Raw genomic sequence first — 10,219 nt, 5'->3', positions numbered from 1 at the left:
CCACAGAGAGGAGCTGTATAGACAGTTTGAGTGGTTGCGATAGGGGGATATGACTGTGTCACAATATGAGTCGAGGTTTTCTGAGTTGGCTCGTCATGCCATTTGGATGGTTCCGACAGATCTGAGAGGATCAGAAGATTTGTTGATGGCCTTAACTATCACCTTCGTATTCTTATGACCCAAGAGAGGGTGTTGGGTGCTACGTTCGCGAAGGTGGTCGATATTGCAAGCGAGATTGAGACGGTTCGCCGTCAGGATCGAGAGGAGAGGGAGGCCAAGAGGCCTCGAGGATCTGGCAGTTATAGTGATGCTCCTTCCAGGGGCCAGTCTCAGCATGGTAGGGACCGTTCTTTCAGGCATGCTCAGTCAGTCGGCCCAGAGTATCGCAGGGCATCTTCGGGTCATGGTCATCATGGATCTCAGCGGGGCCAGTCATCACTCAATCCCCTTCCATCCCAGAGTCTATCTCGTGCCCCGTCGGCTTGGGTTCTTCTATGCCTAGTGCATCAGTTGGTCACTCCGGTGCGAGGGGTTTCCTTTAGTCCCCTTCTCCAGCACCTGGGAGTTGTTTTAAGTGTGGAGAGTTTGGGCATGTGTGGAGGCAGTGTCCTCGTCGTGTTGCTAGTTCGTCCTAGCAGAGGGGTCAGCCCTTGACTTCTGCTCCAGTTACTTTACCACCCGCCCAGCCAGATAGGGGTGGAGGTCAGGCAGGCAGGGGTCGCCCTAGAGGGGGAGGTCAATCAGGGGGCGGTCAGGCCCGTTTCTATGCACTCCAAGGTAGACCCGACGCTATTGCTTCGGATGCTGTCATTACAGGTATTGTTTCAGTCTGCCACAGAGATGCCTTTGTATTATTTGATCCCAGTTCCACCTTTTCTTATGTGTCATCATACTTTGCTCGTTATTTGGGTATGCCCTGTGAGTTTCTTGCTTTACCTGTTCATGTATCTACCCTAGTGGGAGATACTGTTGTTGTGGACCATGTGTACCGGTCATGTGTGGTGACTATTGGGGGTCTGGAGACCCGAGTGGATCTATTGCTATTGAGCATGGTGGATTTTGATGTCATTTTGGGCATGGATTGGCTATCTCCGTGTCGTGCTATTCTAGACTGTCATGCTAAGACAGTCACTTTGGCTATGCCGGGTGTACCGCGGATCGAGTGGCGTGGTGTGACTGATTATATCCCTAGTAGAGTGATCTCTTTCTTGAAGGCCCAGCGTATGGTTGGGAAGGGTTGCCTTTCATATCTAGCATTTGTAAGGGATGTTGGAGCTGAGACTCCTAGTATCGATTCTGTCCCAGTTGTGAGGCATTTTCCCGATGTGTTTCCTGCAGACCTGCCGGGCATGCCACCGGATAGGGACATTGATTTTGGTATTGACCTGCTTCCGGACACTCAGTCCATTTCTATCCCTCCATATCGTATGGCACCAGCAGAGTTGAAAGAATTAAAAGAACAACTTCAGGAACTCCTAGATAAGGGGTTCATTCGGCCTAGTGTGTCGCCTTAGGGTGTACTGGTTTTATTTATGAAGAAGAAGGATGACATGATGAGAATGTGCATTGATTACAGGCAATTGAACAAAGTAACGGTAAAGAACAAGTATCCCTTGCCTCGCATTGATGATTTATTTGACCAGCTTCAGGGAGCGAGGGTGTTCTCTAAGATTGATCTCCGTTTGGGCTATCACCAGTTGAAGATCAGGGATTCAGATATTCTTAAGACTACTTTCAGGACCAGATATGGTCATTATGAGTTTCTTGTTATGTCTTTCGGGCTAACCAATGCCCCAGCAGCATTCATGCATTTGATGAACAGCGAGTTCCGGCCTTATCTTGATTCATTCGTTATAGTATTCATTGATGATATTATGGTATACTCGCGTAGTCAGGAGGAACACGCGGAGCATTTGAGGGTTGTGTTGCAGAGATTGAGGGAGGAGAAACTTTATGCAAAATTCTCCAAGTGTAAGTTTTGGCTCAGTTCAGTGGCTTTCATGGGGCACGTGGTGTCCAACGAGGGTATACAGGTTGATCCGAAGAAGATAAAGGCGGTTCAGAGTTGGCCCAGACCGTCCTCAGCCATAGAGATTCGTAGCTTTCTTAGGTTGGCAGTCTATTATCGCCGGTTTGTTCAAGGATTTTCATCCATTGCATCACCCTTGACCAAGTTGCCTTAGAAGGGTGCTCCATTTGTATGGTCGGACGAGTGTGAGGAGAGCTTTCAGAAGCTTAAGACAGCCTTGACCACAGCTCCAGTGTCTGTTTTGCCATCAGCTTCAGGTTCATATACTGTGTATTGTGATGCTTCGAGAGTTGGGATTGGTTGTGTGTTGATGCAGGAGGGTAGAGTTATTGCTTATGTTTCTCGTCAGTTGAAGCCCCATGAGAAGAACTACCCCGTTCATGATTTAGAGTTGGCTGCCATAATTCATGAATTGAAGATTTAGAGGCATTACTTGTATGGCGTATCTTGTGAGGTGTTCACTGATCATCGTAGTCTTTAGAATTTGTTCAAGGAAAAAGATCTTAATTTAAGACAGGGGAGATGGTTGGAGTTGCTTAAGGATTATGATATCACTGTTCTGTACCATCCGGGAAAGGCCAACGTGGTGGCCAATGCATTGAGCCAAAAGGCAGTGAGTATGGGGAGTTTGGCATATATTCAAGTTGGGGAGAGACCCCTTGCAATTGATGTTCAGGCCTTGGCCAATCGGTTTGTGAGATTGGATATTTCGGAGCCCAGTCGGGTGTTGGCTTGTGTGGTTTCTCGGTCTTCCTTATATGATCGCATCAAAGAGCGCCAGTATTATGATCCGTATTTGCTTGTCCTTAAGGATAGAGTTCATCATGATGATGCCAGAGATGTGACCATTGGTGATGATGGTGTGTTGAGGATGCAGGACCGGATCTGTGTGCCCAATGTGGATGGGCTTAGAGAGTTGATTCTGGAAGAGGCCCATAGCTCGCGGTATTCTATCCATCCGGGAGCCACGAAGATGTATCAGGATTTGAGACAGCACTACTGGTGGAGAAAAATGAAGAAAGATATCGTGGGATTTGTAGCTTGGTGTCTCAATTGTCAGCATATGAAATATGAGCATCAGAGACCGGGTGGCTTGCTTCAGTAGATGGTTATTCCTAAGTAGAAGTGGGAGAGAGTCACCATGGATTTTGTGAGTGGTCTTCCTCGGACTTTGAAGAAGTTCGATGCTATTTGGGTGATTGTGGATCGGCTGACCAAGTTTGCGCACTTCATCCCTGTGTGTACTACCTATTCTTCAGAGCGGTTGGCAGAGATTTATATCTGGGAGATTGTTCGGTTGCATGGTGTTCTGGTCTCCATCATCTCAGATAGAGGTACTCAGTTTACTTCGCAGTTTTGGAAAGCCGTGCAGAGAGAGTTGGGTACTCATGTAGAGTTGAGCACAGCATTTCATCCTCAGACGGACGGACAATCCGAGCGCACTATTCAGATATTGGAGGATATGTTGCGTGCTTGTGTTATTGACTTTGGAGGTTCATGGGATAAGTTTCTACCACTTGCAGAGTTTGCTTACAAAAACAGCTACCAGTCGAATATTCAGATGGCTCCTTTTGAGGCTTTGTATGGGAGGCGGTGTAGATCTCTGATTGGTTGGTTCAAGCCCGGTGAGGTTAGACTTTTGGGGATAGATTTGGTTCATGATGCCTTAGAGAAGGTGAAGGTGATTCAGGAGAGGCTTCGTACAGCGCAGTCGTGTCAGAAGAGTTATGCAGACTGGAAGGTTCGGGATGTGTCCTATATGGTTGGTGAGAAGGTCTTGCTGAAGGTTTCGCCCACGAAGGGTGTTATGAGGTTTGGGAAGAAAGGAAAGTTGACTCCGCGGTTCATTGGGCCTTTTGAGGTGCTTCGGAGGATTGGGGAGGTGACTAATGAGCTTGCTTTGCCACCCAGCCTATCGAGTGTGCATCCGGTATTTCATGTTTCTATGCTCCGGAAGTATATTGGGGATCCGTCTCATGTTTTGGACTTCAGCACAGCTCAGCTGGATGATGATTTGACCTTCGATGTGGAGCCAGTAGCTATTTTGGGTCGCCAGGTTCGAAAGTTGAGGTCAAAGAATATAGCTTCAGTGAAAGTGCAGTGGAGAGGTCGGCCCGTGGAGGAGGCTACCTGGAAGACCGAGCGGAAGATACGGAGCAGATATCCTCATCTGTTTGAGGCTTCAGGTATGTTTCTTGACTCGTTCGAGGACGAACGTTTGTTTTAGTTGGGGAGGATGTGACGACCCGGCTAGTCGTCTCATGAGTTACCACTCCGTTTCCCCCATTTCAGCTTCTTTACGCTTCGTTATCTGTGTTATGTGATCGAGTTGATTAGTTCGAGTTCGGAGAGTATTTGGTAAAAAATGAGACACTTAGTCTCTTTTAAGAAGGCTCAAGTTGGAAAAGTCAACCGAACGTTGACTTATGTGTTAGAAGGCTCGGAAGTGAGTTTCGATGATTCGGTTAGCTTTGGGAGGTGATTTGTGACTTAGGAGCACAATCGGAATGGGTTTTGGAGTTATAGAGAAGAATCAGGCTCGAATTGGCGAAGTTAGTATTTTGGCGAATTCCGGTTGGTAGGTGAGATTTTGATACGGGGGTCGGAATGGAATTCCGAGAGTTGTAGTAGCTTTTTTAGATGATTTTGGATGTGTGTACAAAATTTTAGATCATTCGGAGGTGTTTTGGTCGGGTTGTTGATCAAATGCGTGTTTTGGAAGTTTTAGAAGAAACTTAGGCTTGAATTCGATGCAATTTGATGGTTTGGCATTGTTTGAGGTGTTTTGATGATTGGAGCAAGTTTGAATAATGTTTTAAGTGTGTTGGTGCTTTTGGTTGAGGTCTCGGGGGCCTCGGGGTGATTTCGGATGGCTAACGGATGATTTTGGGACTTAGGATGTTGCAGAAATCTGCAGATCAGTGCTGTAGGGTTTTGCCCTATGCGATCGCAGGAGTAGCATTGCGATCGCATAGAAGAATTTTTGAGGGGTTGTTTGGTTGTTCAATGTGATCTCATAGGGAGGCATGCGATCGCACAGTGTAAAGTTAATCCGGGATTTTCGTGGAAATTTGTTCAATGCGATCGCAGGAGCAGGTGTGCGATCACATAGGCTAAGGTCATTGTGCTATGCGATCGCAGAGGATAGGATGCGATCGCATATGGTTAATTCTAGGGCTGCAGATTTTTTTTCTATGCGATCACAGAGTATTGGGCCGCGATCGCATAGGGTTGGCTACAGTGATCCGGACAGAATGTTAAAAACATTTCATCCGCGAACCCAAACCCATTTCCTCCATTTTTAAGCAACCTTGAGAGATTTTGGACGGGAATTGAAGGGGGTTTCGAGGGGAAGTGATTGGAGGTAAGTCCTATGAACTAAAAACACGTTTTTATTGTGAAATTTATCTTGGAATCCATGGAAATTTAGCAAAAAGAGGAAGAACTAGGGCTTGATTTTTAATATTCAAAATTTGGGATTTGAGGGGCCATTTGTGGTCCGATTTGAGAGATTTTTGTATGTATAGACTCGTGGCGAGATAAGGAACCCGATGACGCAAAACTTTCTGAGTTTTGAGACGTGATCCCAGGACTCGGATTTTTCTAATTTCGGAATTTTGATATTTTTCGAATGTTTTCTCTTGGGCTTTGTTCCCTTAGCATATTATGACGTATTCGTTCTGATTTTGGATAGATTTGACGTGCGTGGAGGCCAATTCGAGGGGCAAAGGCATCGCGAGCTAGAGAATTAGCCAGTTCGAGGTGAGTAATGGTTGTAAATGATGTCCTGTGGGTTTGAAACCCCGGATTGCACATCATAGTGCTATATTGAGTCAAGATATGTGCTGGATGATGAGCGTGGGGTCTTTCACTATTGGGGATTGACACTTGGTCCATCCCGATTGATGATTTTACCGAATATTTGACTGAAATTCAATTATTATCATCATGTTTTGGGTTGAGAACTACTGCTTTACTAATGCTCTAGGGGCTTGTGATGATTTTTGGACTGAGTGAGGTCGAGGGCCATATGTGAGGATATGCTGAGTGATATGAGGCCGAGGGCCTAAGATACTTTATATGCCACGAGGTGGCTTGAGTGATGTGAGGCCGACTGCCGAGTGATGATACCACGAGGTGGCTTGATATAGCGCTTGGGCCGTAAGGGGCCCCTCCGGAGTCTGCACACCCATAGTGAGTGCGGGTACCCATTATGCTGAGTGATTGATACTATGCCCGAGGGGCTGATATGAGTGATTGAGAGGGAGCCCGAGGGGCTGATTCTGTCCTGAGTGATTGATACTGAGCCCGAGGGGCTGATACTATACTTAGAGTGAGCCCGAAGGGCTGATACTATGTTGAGCGATTGATACTGTGCCCGAGGGGCAGATTTCTACTTGTTATTTACCTATTAATTTACCAGTTTTACTTGTTTCAAAAGGAATATCATTTGATTTCTTCACTGATTTACTGCTTTAAGTGATTTTTACTGCTTGATATGGAATTGATTTGTGCCTTTACATGTTTTTATACTTTCAGCCATTATTTATAATTATTACTCACAGAGTCGAAGTACTCACATTACTCCCTGCATCATGTATGCAGATTCAGGTATAGCAGAGTCCGCACCTGAGCGCTGATTCCATCTAGGCTAGGCAGTGATTTGAGGTTACGAGGTAGCTGTTGACGCCTGCAGCCCCTTGTCTCTCTTATCCTCTATCATTTATGTTTTCTTCAGACTGTTGTATCGGATTCCGTACTTGTAGACCTATAGCAGATTCTGTAGTAGCTCATGACTTGTGACACCCCGGTTTGGGCTGTGTCGGGATGGTTCCTGCTATTGTTAACGTTAAAATTCTGCAATTTATGAGCATTATATTATATGTTATTATTGTTTATGATGATTAACTGTTTAAAAGAGGTGTTCCGTTTTGGTCTGGCTGGCCTTGTCTTTGCAGAGAGGCGCCATCACGATCGGGTTCGGGGATTGGGTCGTGACACATGGGATCTAAAACCAGTTTTAATTACAGAAATCATGCATGTAGGTTCTAAATCAGTTTAATTGACTAACCTACCTGTTCCTTCAACGTTGTGTTAATTAATATCATTAGAAAGCATGCCTATAGGATCCTAATTGTCTGTTTAAAATTGTTACTGCATTCCTGATCAATTATTAGATACCATGCTCATAGGACATCACTATTTTATGCTTAGGCAAGCCTGTAGGGCGACTCAAGTTCTGCAAACTATAAAACTACGCCTTGTTATTTGTGACTGCTCATATTCAACAGTTTAAAAGCAGTAGGCAAAAGGATTAAGTTCTTTTACACTTTGGTTTTAACTCAATATTGCATATTCTCTGCTCACCTAGATATCCTGTTCCAGAGTTTCTCTAAAATATCTGAAAACTGTTGTTTGAGATGTGCACTTAATTGTTCTGTTTGTAGAGGTAAAATGTGAGCCTCTGACTATTCTCTCTTTAGTTCAGTCCTAATTGTTTTAGTTTTCGCCTAGATTTTTCTCCTTTAAGTACCTAGGATGATCTAGAACTACCTAAATTAGAGGTCCTAAATACCTCCAGGTCCACAAGGAAGGGATGGGTGGTGCACGCATAGGATATATTAAGGTTGCTAAAATGCTTTAGGCTTTGACCAAAGGGGGGGATTGAGTAGTAAAGGATATGATGACTGGGCGCTAATGTCACGTGTAGCCCCTCATTGAGGAGTGATTACCGGGCATTGCATGGGTATAATCCTGTAGGCTAATCAACCTAGGACTTCCCTTTCCCAATTCCTATGTGTTTAAATTCTATGAACTTCCTTTTCTTTATACATGTGCAAGTTGTTCAAACCTCTCCTTGTTTCTATTACCTAAATTATACATGTATTTAGAATGTCAAAACATGTCTTTATTTGCGAATATGTGTTAAAACTGTTTATTTGTCAAAATGACTAATTCACATAGTTTAAGTTCGGTAGGGACCCACTGTTGTGGACTGCGAGGGGTGACTAACACCTTCCCCTCAAGGTTATTTCGAGCCCTTACCCTAATCTATGGTAATGCAAACTAGTTACATGAGTTAATTACTCTAGGTGCCCTAACGCACCATAATCCATTAGGTGGCATCTCATCAAATACCCAATTCCCAAAAGGAAACGAGTTGTTCCCCCATAAATGTCAAAACCCGGACTTCGCCGTCAAAAAGGGAAAAAGGGGGGGCGATAGCATGGCGTCTATACTGGGGATATTTACAGGCTTTTACCATAACAAACTTATTTTGTAAATTAGTCCAAGCATGGTCTATCCCACGTACCCTTTTCCCCTTATTTGAATTTAACTGTCCATTTTCAAGAAATTATGATTTCTTTATTTTCTTGAAACTGACTTGTCTCTTTGTTTTCTTTTCTGTAACTGTCTTTCAATTATTTAAAAGCTGCATTTATTATTTCTCTTACGTGCAAATACTTGACAACATGCTATTGTTGCATAAATCCTGCTCAATATCATATTCCACTCGTGCATAATTTATCCTATAGCAACGTTTGATGAGTGTTTGCGCTCTTCCTATATATCACCCTTTAAATTCGGAAAGGCGTATTTGTGGTAAAACTAGTCGATCAGCGGTACGTTCAACGGTTCCGTGTCTTTCCCCCTCATGTTTTCCACTTGAGGGTAACAGTCTAGACCTCTATAGCAGCCTTACTATAATTAAATTGTACATTCATCATGGTGAAACCTAGTCGGGTTAATATGTTGTCCGCATAATAACCCTTTAAGACAAGCCTTGTCCAAAACTCCATCGGGTTTTCCATAATACCAACGGACACAATCACGATTATGCGCATTAATTTGGAGAAATAAAGTACCAATATGTTAAGCACTATTGTATAAATAGACGAACCTGGAGGGGGAAATGGCCTAACTCTCTTTTGTTTTGCAAAAAATAAGGCACGAAGTCCCCAGATTTGGTATGGTTGGTAGCATACCCTCACTCTTGCTAGATTAGTGGAGGGATCTTCCTTCATGTGACCAAAACCATGTGAAACGAGTCTTAGGACACTTGCCTTCTTTGTTGGATCTTCAGCCCAACAAGATGTTGATCGAGGCTGCAACTATATTTTGGGACAAGGAAAGGGTTGTGTTCCATTTTGGGAACAAAGAAATGACTCCCCTTCTATAAGAAATAGGAGGATTTGCTGGGTTGCCTTGGGATAGCCCTAATCTGTTAGCACCTGAAAATAGCACTACTAGGGAATTTCTAAAGATGATGGGCCTGAAGAAAAATGACAACTTGAAATGCCTGAAGGACTCCTACATACCCTTTGATTACCTTTATGAAAGATACGACCACAATAGCTCTTACCGTATTTTTGGTGATAAGTTCTCAATCACTTCTTTAGGTTGGATTCATCGTAGCATCTTCATGTTTATTATGTGTTTCATGGGCATGTTGTCCCAATCCAAGGTGATAGAATCCATACCATGCTGGTCATGGTAACCAAAACTCTGATGGACGGGATCGAGGGGGAGACATACACTATCGTACCTATGATCGTTGCAGACATGTACCGGGCTTTGGAGTGATGTCAGAAGTGGTTCAGGTTCTTCAAGGGTTGCAACTTGCTGTTACAGATCTGGTTGTTGGAATATCTCCAAAAGGGACAATACCGTTAAGAATTTCCACAAAGGCTGTAGAATGATCACATAGCCTTCCTTCATCCCAAAAGAATGAACTATATTCCAGACATGTTTGCTCAACCAAAGAACATTGTGGGATGGGTATAACCCTTCAAAAATTTGACTGAGGATCAAGTCTAGTGGATGTTCGAGTGGTTCCCTACCGATGAGTTCATCATCAGATCCAGAGATTTTCCACACTTGGTGTTGATTGGGGTTGAGGGTCATATACCCTTATGCTCCTCTCAGGGTTATGATACAAGTAGGCAGGAGACAAGTCATACCACGAGTCACTAAAATCTGTGACTTCAGAGCTAATTTCCAAGGTGATGCCATCCCGTATAAGAATGAGCGAACACAAGTGGACCTTGAAGATTATTATGGAGAAGGATACTATCGAGCCAGGCCGATATTATGCGGGCGACTCATACCTTTACCCTTCGTGGTTGGGGGACAACATAGTTGGGGTCTTTGAGCCTAGGGTTGGGTCAGGTAACAGGGTCATAGACGAGG

The sequence above is a fragment of the Nicotiana tabacum genome, chromosome 6, assembly GCF_000715075.1.
Source record: "Nicotiana tabacum cultivar K326 chromosome 6, ASM71507v2, whole genome shotgun sequence".
NCBI lineage: Eukaryota > Viridiplantae > Streptophyta > Magnoliopsida > Solanales > Solanaceae > Nicotiana > Nicotiana tabacum.
Note: the sequence above shows the minus strand (reverse complement) of the source record.